Below are 13505 nucleotides of genomic sequence, written 5' to 3' on the forward strand. Positions count from 1 at the left end.
CCCGAGTTCGAGTCTCGGTCGGGCACGCAGTTTTAATCTGCCAGGAAGTTTCATATCAGCGCACACTCCGCTGCAGAGTGAAAATCTCATTCTGGGAACATTATAATTAATAGAATACTGCTTACTTTGTGGGCCCGTGCCATGCTTCCTTTCATCTTTCTTCGCCAGACGTCGTTTCAGAGTTCTATATGAGATCCCATATTCTTGGGAAGCTCTAAAACAATTCATTCCACCAGTCCTTACATATTCCATAGGGATTCTTCAGACCACTGATCCCTGTTTGAATGTTCTAACATACGTTCGAGGCAGTTCCAACGAAAACAAGGTCTGTGTACCTGAGGGATACGATTCGGCATCTTACCCCGAGAAAACAGTGGGGTCTCTCCCGAGGATCGGGGTGAGAGCCCACTTACCGTGACTGGCACGACGTGGCTGTTGTGTGGCAACGGCGGATGGCAAATTAAACTACAAAGTATCTTCTACGCTCAACATGTACAGCATCTGGCTCTACTACATTTTTCTGACGCTCGTACGCTCTTGAAAATAGCTGTGCACTATTAAGAAGGTGTCAGTTTTAGCTCTTACCTTGTATTTGTTGCTTCCAAAGCGGAGAAACAATTACCACAGCGATACACGGTGCTGCCTTCGCCCCATACTACAGGTAGCGATTGCCGTGCAGGTTTGACTCGCGATCTGTTGAGACCCGGCGGAAATGCCAGCTTTAGACATCTCACCCCGATATGCATCTCCCCCCCCCCCCCCCCTCATCTACTCTATACTAAGAGCTCATATAAACTATTCAGGCCCCCAATTCTGAGGTGCAAATTAAACTTTTGAATAGCAAGTTTTTTGAATGAGACAAGAAAGTACTCACATACGCTATTTATAACAGTTGCCACTCCCCACCATTCACGTCCAATATACCGTCATCTGGTGAAAGCGATAGCTAAAATTTAAAAATATTTTTATTTTATTTTTAAATGATGGGAGCGGCAATGACCTAGAAAATAAAAATAAAGTACGATACTGATAAAACTCCCCTAAACACGAACGACGTAGAGTGGAAAGATTAACAGGGGTGTATTACGGAAAATAAACATAAAACATAAGGCTGCTTGCACCCCACTCACACCCGGAACATTCAATAGCGGATTAGCTATTGGGCGTAAATTCCACAGGATACATTTCTAGGATAACATTTCAAGCAGACTCGGCATATGCTTAAGTTATAAGGGAATAAATCTGGCTTTTTATACACTACTGGCCATTAAAATTGCTACACCACGAAGATGACGTGATACAGACGCGAAATTTAACCGACAGGAAGAAGATGCTGTGATATGCAAATGATTAGCTTTTCAGAGCATTCACACAAGGCTGGCGCCGGTGGCGACACCTACAACGTGCTGACACGAGGAAAGTTTCCAACCGATTTCTCATACACAAACAGCAGTTGACCGGCGTTGCCTGGTGAAACGTTGTTGTGATGCCTCGTGTAAGGAGGAGAAATCCGTGCCATCACGTTTCCGACTTTGCGAAAGGTCGGATTGTAACCTATGGCGATTGCGGTTTATCGTATCGCGACATTGCTGCTCGCGTTGGTCGAGATCCAATGACTGTTAGCAGAATATGGAATCGGTGGGTTCAGGAGGGTACTACGGAACGCCGTGCTGGATCCCAGCGGCCTCGTATCACTAGCAGTCGAGATGACAGGCATCTTATCCGCATGCCTGTAACGGATCGTGCAGCTACTTCTAGATCCCTGAGTCAACAGATGGGGACGTTTGCAAGACAACAACCATCTGCACGAACAGTTCGACGACGTTCGCAGCAGCATGGACTATCAGCTCGGAGACCACGGCTGCGGTTACCCTTGACGCTGCATCACAGACAGGAGCGCCTGCGATGGTGTACTCAACGACGAACCTGGGTGCACGAATGCTAAAATGTCAGTTTTTCGGATTAATCCATATTCTGTTTACAGCATCATGATGGTCGCATACGTGTTTGGCGACACCGCGGTGAACGCACATTGGAAGCGTGTATTAGTCGTTGCCATACTGGCGTATCACCCGGCGTGATGGTATGGCGTGCCATTGGTTACACGTCTCTGTCACCGCTGGTTCGCATTGAGGGCACTTTGAACAGTGGACGTTACATTTCAGATGTGTTACGACCCGTGGCTCTACCCTTCATTCGATCTCTTCGAAACGCTACATTTCAGCAAGGTAATGCACGACTGCCTGTTGCAGGTTGTGTACGGGCGTCTCTGGTTACAGAAAATGTTCGACTGCTGCCCTGGCCAGCACATTCTCCAGATCTCTCACCAATTGATAACGTCTGGCAACTGGCTCGTCACAATACGCCAGTCACTACTCTTGATGAACTGTGGTATCGTGTTGAAGCTGCATGGGCAGCTGTGCCTGTACACGCCATCGAAACTCTGTTTGACTCAATGCCCAGGCGTATCAAGGCCGTTATTACGGCCAGAGGTGGTTGCTTTGGGTACTGATTTCTCAGGATATTTCCCCCCAAATTGCGTGAAAATGTAATCACATGTCAGTTCTAGTATAATATATTTGTCCAATGAATACCTGTTTATCATCTGCATTTCTTCTTGGTGTAGCAATTTTAATGGCCAGTAGTGTATTCCTAAAAACAATGGACAGACGTTCAGGCACAAGGATGCTCGAGGTGGCGCAGTGGTTAGCACACTGGACTCGCATTCGGGAGGACGACGGTTCAATCCCGTCTCCAGCCATCCTGATTTAGGTTTTCCGTGATTTCCCTAAATCGCTTCAGGCAAATGCCGGGATGGTTCCTTTGAAAGGGCACGGCCGATTTCCTTCGCAATCCTTCCCTAACCTGAGCATGAGCTCCGTCTCTAATGACCTCGTTGTCGACGGGACGTTAAACACTAACCACCAGCACCACAAGGATGCTGCAACATGGAATAGTTTCAAGTCGTGGGGGGTATATAGTATCGCCTGTGATGATTGTGATGCGGAGTACATGGGCCAGACAGGGAGGAGTTTTGAGACCCGCTTTAAGGAGCACATCAGCTACGCACGCTCAAAATCGGCCGTAGGTACGCGTTTGCGGGAAGCGGGTCACCATATCACCGGTATCCAGAACAACATGCGGGTGTTACACTTGGAAAGTAAGGGCAGCACCCATAATGCTCTGGAAGAGGTTGAAATCTTCAGAGTTCTGAAGAAATCCCCTCGCTCCTCACCTAATGGCCAGACCGATCTGAGGCACAAGGGTCTTTTAGAAAGTTTTGATTATTTACCTTACCCGTATAGCTTACTTGTTAGTAGGTTCTGTCCTATATATTTTTATGTGTACTCCAGGCCTTACGCATTCAGAACCACTACATTTATTATTCTTATTTTTTTAATATTGGCCACCTAGTATGGTATTAGACTTAAAGAAAATGGACGCAAGGAATTGTTTATCAAATGTTCAGCACCCACCACTTGTACACGTCATCCGTCCTCTGGCGATTGTCGCGCCACTGCGTGAGCTCTTTCTGAGTCTCAGCCAGTCAGTCAGGCCATGTCCGCTGCCACGCGGCTTCTCTCAACTTACACGGTACGTTCTTATATGTTTACATGGCCCTAATTTTGCTGTTTGTTCATGCTAATGTTCCGCTCTTCGTCGTTCGTGTTTAGAGAAGTTTTATCAGCATCGAATTTTATTTTTATTTTCTAGGTCATTGCCTCTCCCATCATTTAAAAACATTTTAAATTTTAACTACCGCTTTCACCAGATGACTGTATATCGGGCGTGAATGGTGGCAACAGGGCAATGTGGCAGTGGTGGCTACAGGGCAATGTTCAACGTTACTACGTTATAAATGGCGTATGTGAGTACTTTGTTTCATTCAAAAAACTGGCTATTTAAAAGTTTAATTTACACCTCAGAATTGGGGGATCGAATAGTTTTTATGAGCTCTTATTATATTTTTTGTAGAGATTGAATGAGGATGCACCGATAAGTGGTGCGAAACCGGTCGCAGATTTAATAAAAATCATTCATACTGCCAGTGCGGATTTTTTTTTTTTTTTTGAAAAAATGTCGAAGTTTGGCTGTGGTTGCCCGCCCTACAAAACATCTTGTATGTCCGGTAGCTTCCAGGCTTTCTGATGAAAGAGAAGCTTTCGTGAATGTTAACGGAGGATGTTTTCCAACACATCTTTTAAAAACAGGTTGTTCGTGTAAACAATCGTCCGTAAATTATGCAATATGAGAAAACATTTTTTGGGGCCAGCGTTTTTATGACGACTATCATTCTGGTGCCTGTTTGTAAAATACGAAATTGGCAAATGAAGATAATATTGCAATAATGTTTAAACAAATGAAAGCCTAGCCGAAATTTTATTACAGTCGTAATTAAAGTTTGCTTAATTCCATTAAAATGCATCTGATATCATTCAACTTTTTAAAAAGAAAATGTTAAGGGTACTTTACATTTTACGATAATTAGCTGTAACAGTCATTTCATGTATAAAATTGAATTCTTTATGATTTAATTGATAATATTTTAGGTCATTAGCTTATAAATGAAGATGTTAAAATCTTTAAAACAATTAAAAAAACAACAAATAAAAATGTTCCCCAGTATAGGATCGAACCTGGATCACTAGCGTGGCAAGCGAGTCAGCTTTTTTTTCTGATTTTGTTCGTTGTTGATCCTTCCACTCAGGTTTTTATTATAGAGGCCAACCAGCTCTCTGACCCAACACGCTGAGTTACCGTGCCGGCTATAGGGTCAGCCATTTTGCTATGCTGCTACAGTACATAAACTGATCGCTATATCAGCTGCGCATAAAACTTCAGAGCCCTTTTTCTCGGAATGTTCTGGGTAGTGCGCTTTGTAATTGTTATGGTTGGACACACTTGCGATGTACTACTAACCTGCAAACTCTCATCCCGACCTAAATTTCCGAAAGCGCTAAAATCCCTGAGCCATGCCGGCTTCGCGGCTATCGATATGCGTCCAGAGATGCTGACTTTTCGGCGCTTGTGGGTCGGTCGCAGCGGCGGTCAGCGGATCGACGGGCGAGCGCGAGAGGTTTTGGGAGGTGGGGAGGAGACCCGGTTGGTGAAGAGTTGTTTTGAAAAGGCACTGCACAGGGACAGTTGCAACGGCCGAGTCTTGAGACGGTCTGCGCGGCAAAGCAATTGGCAGCCGTTAACCGATTACATTTTATTGGGAGATTGCACTGGTGAGCTACTTCTCTGATGCTGTTGGACGATTAGTTCGCTGACCTGTTACGGTGACATCATTCTGTTTGTCTTTCGCTGGCCATGCACTTTCTGCCTCACCTGAGACAAGCTATTAGCAAGTGCTCAGTTATGAAAATCTGTTAGTAATCCATGTTGTGGCCGGATGATAATTCGTTTTATCATTCCGATCGAACTGTTGTTTGGTCATTCTGTCTTACCATCCTAGCCGTGGGGCATATTGTGTATAATGTTTTAAAACTAAGTTTTTACTTTGATCCAGACAATATTGTCTCTTGAACTGTATGATGTACCTATAAATCCGTGAGACACTTGTGGCGAGGTTTGAAAGTCGGCATCAACCAAGGGCTCGATTATCGTAATTTTTTTTTGGAGGGGTGGCGGGCGGGTATCAAGTGTGGAAGTGAGCTCAGTCGCTTACTTAAAATATCTCAACCCTGAGTCTTGTTTGTTACTTGTAAGCTAAATTTAGCAGTCGCAATTTGTTTTAACTCTTGCGATACAGCTACTATGCCTATTGCTTAAAGTTGTTTGATTTTGATTAATTAACACAGCACTGTTTTAGACATTTGGTTGTAGCGTGTTGTTGCTGTGTCAGCACACGCGATTTGTTGGACTGTAATTGTTGACAATTTGTTCTACATCTGTGCCTAGGTGGTGGGTCTGGGTTACACTTTGGGTTCTCGCTTGTTCTTGCATCTGACGGAACTCAACGTTCCGTTAAGGCCCAAGTGGACCCAATGACAGCCCTCTGAGTTAACCGTTCGGGAGGGAGGGGCACTCGCGGTGTGAAGTCGGACGCACCTACTGTATTTCGCACCCTCTGTCGGGCCGATAAATCGGGCCCGAGCGGCACAAAAAATGGTTCAAATGGCTCTGAGCACTATGGGACTTAACGTCTGAGGTCATCAGTACCCTAGAACATAGAACTACTTAAACCTAACTAATCTAAGGACATCACACACATCCATGCCCGAGGCAGGATTCGAACCTGCGACCGTAGCGGTCGCGCGGTTCCAGACTGTAGCGCCTAGAACCGCTCGGTCACTTCGGCCAGCCCGAGCGGCACAACCAGGTGTGGCCTGTGCCGGTCGAAGTGGCCGAGCGGTTCTAGGCGCTTCAGTCTGGAACTGCGCGACTGCTACGGTCGTAGGTTCGAATCCTGCCTCGGGCATGGATGTGTGTGATGTCCTTAGGTTAGTTAGGTGTAAGTAGTTCTAAGTTCTAGGGGACTGATGACCTTAGAAGTTAGGTCCCATAGTGCTCAGAGCCATTTGAACCTTTCTTTTTTCTTTTTTTTTTTTTTTGCCCGTTTTAGGTTTTAAAACTGTCTTTAAGTGAACTTACGGTAACCCTTGAGGAGTTCATTGTACTGTATTTTTTATAAAAAGCTATTATCTTATTTGAGAAGTTGTTATACTGTCTTTGGTATGTAAAGCCAACTGATGGGCTTCATGTACAACTGTTGTCTCATGTGAAGTTTGATCATTATTTCTGTTGATTGACTTCAATAAATATTGTGAACAACAGGTGAGTGTTCCCCTGCTCTGAGGCCTAGTCCTTCCACATACAAGGGGAGGCCACGACGTTTGGAACGCGGATTTAGTGCAAACTTCGTACACTCGTAGTACTCCATTAGGACAACAAAATGTCTAAGCAGTAGTGCGTACTGCTCAAGCGTTATTGAGAAAATCGCAAGATAATTTCAACCGTCAGATATATACACCTGTGCATGGCCATTTTTACCAGGAAGCGCCGGCAGCGGCAGCAGAGTGGTTAGCGGTCAAGTCCCGTAATCGCTGGGTCGCTGGATCGAGTCCCACTAGACAGTCTTTTTTTTTAAATTTCTAACACAGTCATTTTCTTTACTATTTATATTAAAATTGTTGTAATTGGTGTAATCGGATGAACCTTTATTTAATTTACAACGTTATTTGGCAGTCTACGAATTTTTATTGTCACAAATAATGTAATATTCATAACTACCGACTAGTAAACAACCAAACGCATGAAGTGATACTGAAAATGTATGCTTGTCTGTGTCTTCAAAATTGTTCGTATTTAATCGAAAGAGAACGAGAAATTGCTTCTCGTGAAGACGCTGTTAAAATACACCCTATAGTGCATGACCAATGAACAGCGCCGATATGTAAGGAAATGCTGCGTTATGCATTGTTTGCTTCTAAATTATCGGCTGAAAGAGAGGTCTTTGAAAATGTTAACGAGGTTTGTTTTTCCACGGAAAACCTCAAAACACCATCCGTGTGCGGAAACATAGCTTTTATTCAATGCAGCTGGTGCAGTTTAACTTTTTCATGTTTTTACGAAAAATACCATCCCGCAACTTGTAATCGTAATGTCGAAAGCGACGATTAATTGTACGGCTTTCGAAAGCCGTCTGTGCCGGTCAAAACTTGGAGGTAGCAAGTCGTTTCGGGCTCCTTCCACGTATAAGGGATTTCTCAAATCACGGACAAGCATACATTTTCAGTATCACTTTATGCGTTTGGCCATTTATTAGTCGGTGGTTATGAATATTGTATTATTTATGATAATAAAAATTTGTAGACTGCCAAATAACATTGTAAATTTAATACAAGCTCATCCGATTTCACGTATTTTTCCCATTACAACAACTGTAATATAAATAGCAAAGAAAATGACTGTGTTAGAAATAAAAAAAGAACAAAACTGACGAGCGGGACTTATTATATCTGTTAAAAAAATAATGTAACTATTTATTTAGAGGAAACACTCTCCTAGTAAATTTGTTTGTCCTTTGGTTTATCGTGATCTGCTACTGATTTTTAGTGAAGTTAGTTTTTACGTTTAGCTTTCAAAAAAATACAAGAGATATAATAAGCAAAATAATGAATTTCGTAGGTGGCCAATTACGTATTATATATGGTTTCATCGAGCGCCAGGCTCCCTACAAATTACTGTAAATGCAATAGTGTAGTATTACTCAGCTGCAGTTCACTGATCTGAAATTATTACTATCACAGAAAATAGACAAGTTTTAATAAAATTATTTCACTGGATTCCTTCAATTAATCTCACTGAATATTTCTACATAATTTCTTCCGCTCCGGCTATCAGATATTGTGCTGTGAAAAAATATTTTTAAATGTACCGCGTCATGGCGGCTCATTGTTAAGTCAGAGATCACTGTTACTCGCTCCGCAGCAGCTGGAAACATGCTAAATAATTTTCATGAAATATTCTTTTAATAAGATAAATGTGGCGTAGGTTCTTGAAAGAACACACGGAGATCACTTTATACTAATATATACTAATATATGCTTACTAGGACACAGTTTACACCATTAAATATTTGCAATTACGCTACGACAGAAACAAATGGTAGCGCAACACAATAGCTTGCGTACCTTATTCCAGCTAACATCAGAACGAACAGACTAGAGAGAAGAATGAGCATTGCATTGTGTTTTATACTCTTACAAAGATAATAATACTTCTTTTAATTACTTACATATTACAATCTCATATAATAAAAATGTATTTTCTGCATCTATCGATCTATATTGTATATTTTTACAGTTAGTGTTATTACCTTTCGCAGATAAATCGATGTTTGCAGTTCATTTTGAGTCACATACAGTCATTTTTATTTATGTTTCACCTCGATAATAGTGAATATTGCAACAGGGACACTACAGACTCGATCCAGCGACCCAGCGATTACGGGACTTGAACGCTAACCACTCTGCTGCCGCTGCCGGCGCTTCCTGGTAAAAATGGTCACGCACAGGTGCCGATATTTGACGGTCGAAATAAACTTGCGATTTTCTCAATAACGCTTGAGAAGTACGCGCTACTGCTTACACATTTTGTTGTCCTAATGGAGTACTAAGAGTGAACGAAGTTTGCAGTAAATCCGCTTTCCAAACGTCGTGGGCTCCCCTTGTTAGTCCTTTGGGTGGTTTATGATACGTCGAGGCAATACCGGTACAACCCCTTGTTAGTTATCAGTTATCCCGCCAGGTGACTGTCGCGCTGGACCTGAACCGTTCGTGGTGGCCCCTCGTCTAACACCTCCTGTCATGAGTGGCTCCATCTGGATTTGGCGTACTTGGTGACACTTTTGGAGTGTTTTTCTTATCGTAATGAGGCCGTTATCATGTCTAGATGCAGAAATACATTCGTTTTTTTTTTTTAAAAAAAAGGGGTAACCTTACACATGAACTGTGAATAGCTATATTTTGTATTAACAAAATAGTGAAGTTAACATTTCTAAAAATAAACTCCCAGTGAGAGAACATTTATACTTGAAGCCTATCAGTTGCCTTTTTATACAGTACTAGCGTGATATTTTTCTGGAAGTGACAAATTTTTTCCTGTGTTGCAATGTTCTGACTGATAAAGTTGGGTGAAATCCGACGAGGTAAGGGGTCCTCTCATTTGCAGATGATCACACGTTAATCATTTAACGTGGCGGTTTTTCTGGCGATAGCGTAAGAGTGGGCGCAGACCGTAATTGGCTCACACACGGGGCTTTGTAAGGCTGTCAGCCCCACCGTGAGGGCTGTCCGCCACACCCACGACAGCGCAGATGCAATCTCCGACATCTTTGGTTCTTACAGCACAATGCTGCCCACATAGACGCACAAAAAAGCTCCCAAAAAGCTGGCTTGACACGTGGGTGGTTGGGAGCGGAAGGCTGGGATAATATTCCGCCTCGTTGTAATGGGCCCGCATCATTTAACTGGCGTCCGCTAAAGGGCGAGGCGGCCGAGTTAATTAAAAAGCTGCGTCTCCGGCTTGCAGACAATTTTAATCCGGCGCGCAGCGACTGAGCGTCGGCCGTGTGACGTGTAGCGGAATGCAACGCTTGCGGAGTCTGCCCTATTAGCACCACCAACCGGACAGTTAAGGCCCCGAACACACACGTATACAAATATATAGTCTCGATCTGGTCTAGTGCGAGTACTCACTCCAATCTTAATCCATCATTACACGTCAAAAATTCAAAATAAGGGATATGGTCATTTTATTGACGAATGGCAGTTCGTCATTGTAGGGGGTACACTAGCTGCACCTGACCACGCTTTGCTTTGGCTCTGCCTGCTTAAATTGTCTCTGTCCATCTCCACTTCCCCCTCTTCCCCTTTTTTTGTCCATCTCTTCCTCCTCCTCCCTTTCTGTCCAAATACTTCCCTCTCCATCCTCTCTCTCCCCCCCCCATTCTCTCCCCCCATCCTCTCTCTCCCCCCATCCTCTCTCTCCCCCCATCCTCTCTCTCCCCCCATCCTCTCTCTCCCCCCATCCTCTCTCTCCCCCCCTCCTCTCTCTCCCCCCATCCTCTCTCTCCCCCCATCCTCTCTCTCCCCCCATCCTGTCTCTCCCCCCATCCTGTCTCTCCCCCCATCCTGTCTCTCCCCCCATCCTGTCTCTCCCCCCATCCTGTCTCTCCCCCCATCCTGTCTCTCCCCCCATCCTGTCTCTCCCCCCATCCTGTCTCTCCCCCCATCCTGTCTCTCCCCCCATCCTCTCTCTCCCCCCATCCTCTCTCTCTCCCCCCATCCTCTCTCTCTCCCCCCATCCTCTCTCTCTCCCCCCATCCTCTCTCTCTCCCCCCATCCTCTCTCTCTCCCCCCATCCTCTCTCTCTCCCCCCATCCTCTCTCTCTCCCTCTCCCCGATCCCCCCTCTCTCTCCCTCTCCCCGATCCCCCCTCTCTCTCCCTCTCCCCGATCCCCCCTCTCTCTCCCTCTCCCCGATCCCCCCTCTCTCTCCCTCTCCCCGATCCCCCCTCTCTCTCCCTCCCCCGATCCCCCCTCTCTCTCCCTCCCCCGATCCCCCCTCTCTCTCCCTCCCCCGATCCCCCCTCTCTCTCCCTCCCCCGATCCCCCCTCTCTCTCCCTCCCCCGATCCCCCCTCTCTCTCCCTCCCCCGATCCCCCCTCTCTCTCCCTCCCCCGATCCCCCCTCTCTCTCCCTCCCCCGATCCCCCCTCTCTCCCCCTCCCCCCTCTCCCCCTCCCCCCTCTCTCCCCCTCCCCCCACTCTCCCCCTCCCCCCTCTCCCCTCCCCCTCTCTCCCCCTCACCCCTCTCTCCCCCCTCTCTCTCCCACCCTTCACCTCTCTCTCCCCCCCCTCTCTCTCCCCTGCATTTCCACCTCCACTCTCTCTCTCCCCTGTATCTCCACCTCCCCTCTCTCTCTCCCCTCTCTCTCCCCCTCCCCCCCCCTCTCTCTCTAACAACATTTCACTACTGAATATTTTATGACGTTTCCTTATTTCACATATTTAAAATAATTAACGATTTTGAACAAACCAACATTGTACTTACATAGAAACTGTAAACGTTCTGAATCGGAAATCTCCGGAAGTTTTTGACCGTGGGAACTGGCCACCGAGTCGTCACAAGAAAGTTAAAATTTATTTTACAAGTAATTACAATTTACACTCGAAATTCAAAGGATTAACCCAAGAGAGGAGTATATTTAATTGCACAACACGCTGATATTGATATGCTCACCCTGCTATGCAACTAACTTTTGTGATCACTTCCCGTACATAAGATTATGTAAATATTTTTTTGTACTCCTCCAAAATTAATGAATGGTAAGAACCAAGGAATGGATAGTCTGAACTGATGAGTGTTGTGAGTACCAGAATAAGTATTGGATTTATTCAATCAGGCACGAATTAGATTGTTATTAAAAGTATTCCGTTAGTGGTAAGAAGGGAACAATTAAAATACATACAGTAACTTTGAAATAGTTTCAATGTCGGCTGGCACTCTCCCTAACCAGATGTACTGCACAAAATTCTGTGTGTATCTTATCACAAGCCTATCGAGAATAAATGTAAAGTGGTGATCACGACTGGTGCGAACTGGTAATCAAATGTCGCGAACTCTATCGCGCTGGCAAGATGGAGCAAGGCGCTAACCGGAAAAAGCAAGGCTGATAGCAGTACGCTAGAAGTAGAGAGGATATAAAATCTAGACTGGCAATGGCAAGGAAAGTGTTTCTGAAAAAGAAAAATTTGTTAACATCGAGTATAGATTTAAATGTCAGGAAGTCGTTTCTGAAAGTATTTGTATGGAGTGTAGCCATGTATGGAAGTGAAACATGGGCGATAAATAGTTTAGACAAGAAGAGAATAGAAGCTTTCGAAATGTGGTGCTACAGAAGAATGCTGAAGATTAGATGGGTAGATCACATAACTAATGAGGAGGTATTGAATAGAACTGGGGAGAAGAGGAGCTTGTGGCACAACTTGACTAGAAGAAGGGATCGGTTGGTAGGACATGTTCTGAGACATCGACGGATCACCAATTTAGTATTGGAGGGCAGCGTGGAGCGTAAAAATCGTAGAGGGAGACCAATACACTAAGCAGATTCAGAAGGATGTAGGCTGCAGTTGGTACTGGGAGATGAAGAAGCTTGCACAGAATAGAGCAGCATGGAGAGCTGCATCAAACCAGTCTCAGGACTGAAGACCACAACAACAACAACAACAACAACAACAACAATTACAGCAGTACCTGGGGTTGTCGACTGCCTACTTTGCTCGATATGTTGCTACAGGGTGATTCAAAAATGACCGGTATATTTGAAACGGCAATAAAAACTAAACGAGCAGCGATAGAAATACACCGTTTGTTGCAATATGCTTGGGACAACAGTACATTTTCAGGCGGACAAACTTTCGAAATTACAGTAGTTACAATTTTCAACAACAGATGGCGCTGCAAGTGATGTGAAAGATATAGAAGACAACGCAGTCTGTGGGTGCGCCATTCTGTACGTCGTCTTTCTGCTGTAAGCGTGTGCTGTTCACAACGTGCAAGTGTGCTGTAGACAACATGGTTTATTCCTTAGAACAGAGAATTTTTCTGGTGTTGGAATTCCACCGCCTAGAACACAGTGTTGTTGCAACAAGACGAAGTTTTCAACGGAGGTTTAATGTAACCAAAGGACCGAAAAGCGATACAATAAAGGATCTGTTTGAAAAATTTCAACGGACTGGGAACGTGACGGATGAACGTGCCGGAAAGGTAGGGCGACCGCATACGGCAACCACAGAGGGCAACGTGCAGCTAGTGCAGCAGGTGATCCGACAGCGGCCTCGGGTTTCCGTTCGCCGTGTTGCAGCTGCGGTCCAAATGACGCCAACGTCCACGTATCGTCTCATGCGCCAGAGTTTACACCTCTATCCATACAAAATTCAAACACGGCAACCCCTCAGCGCCGCTACCATTGCTGCACGAGAGACATTCGCTAACG

This window comes from Schistocerca cancellata, chromosome 12, assembly GCF_023864275.1.
Source record: "Schistocerca cancellata isolate TAMUIC-IGC-003103 chromosome 12, iqSchCanc2.1, whole genome shotgun sequence".
Taxonomy (NCBI): Eukaryota; Metazoa; Arthropoda; class Insecta; order Orthoptera; family Acrididae; genus Schistocerca; species Schistocerca cancellata.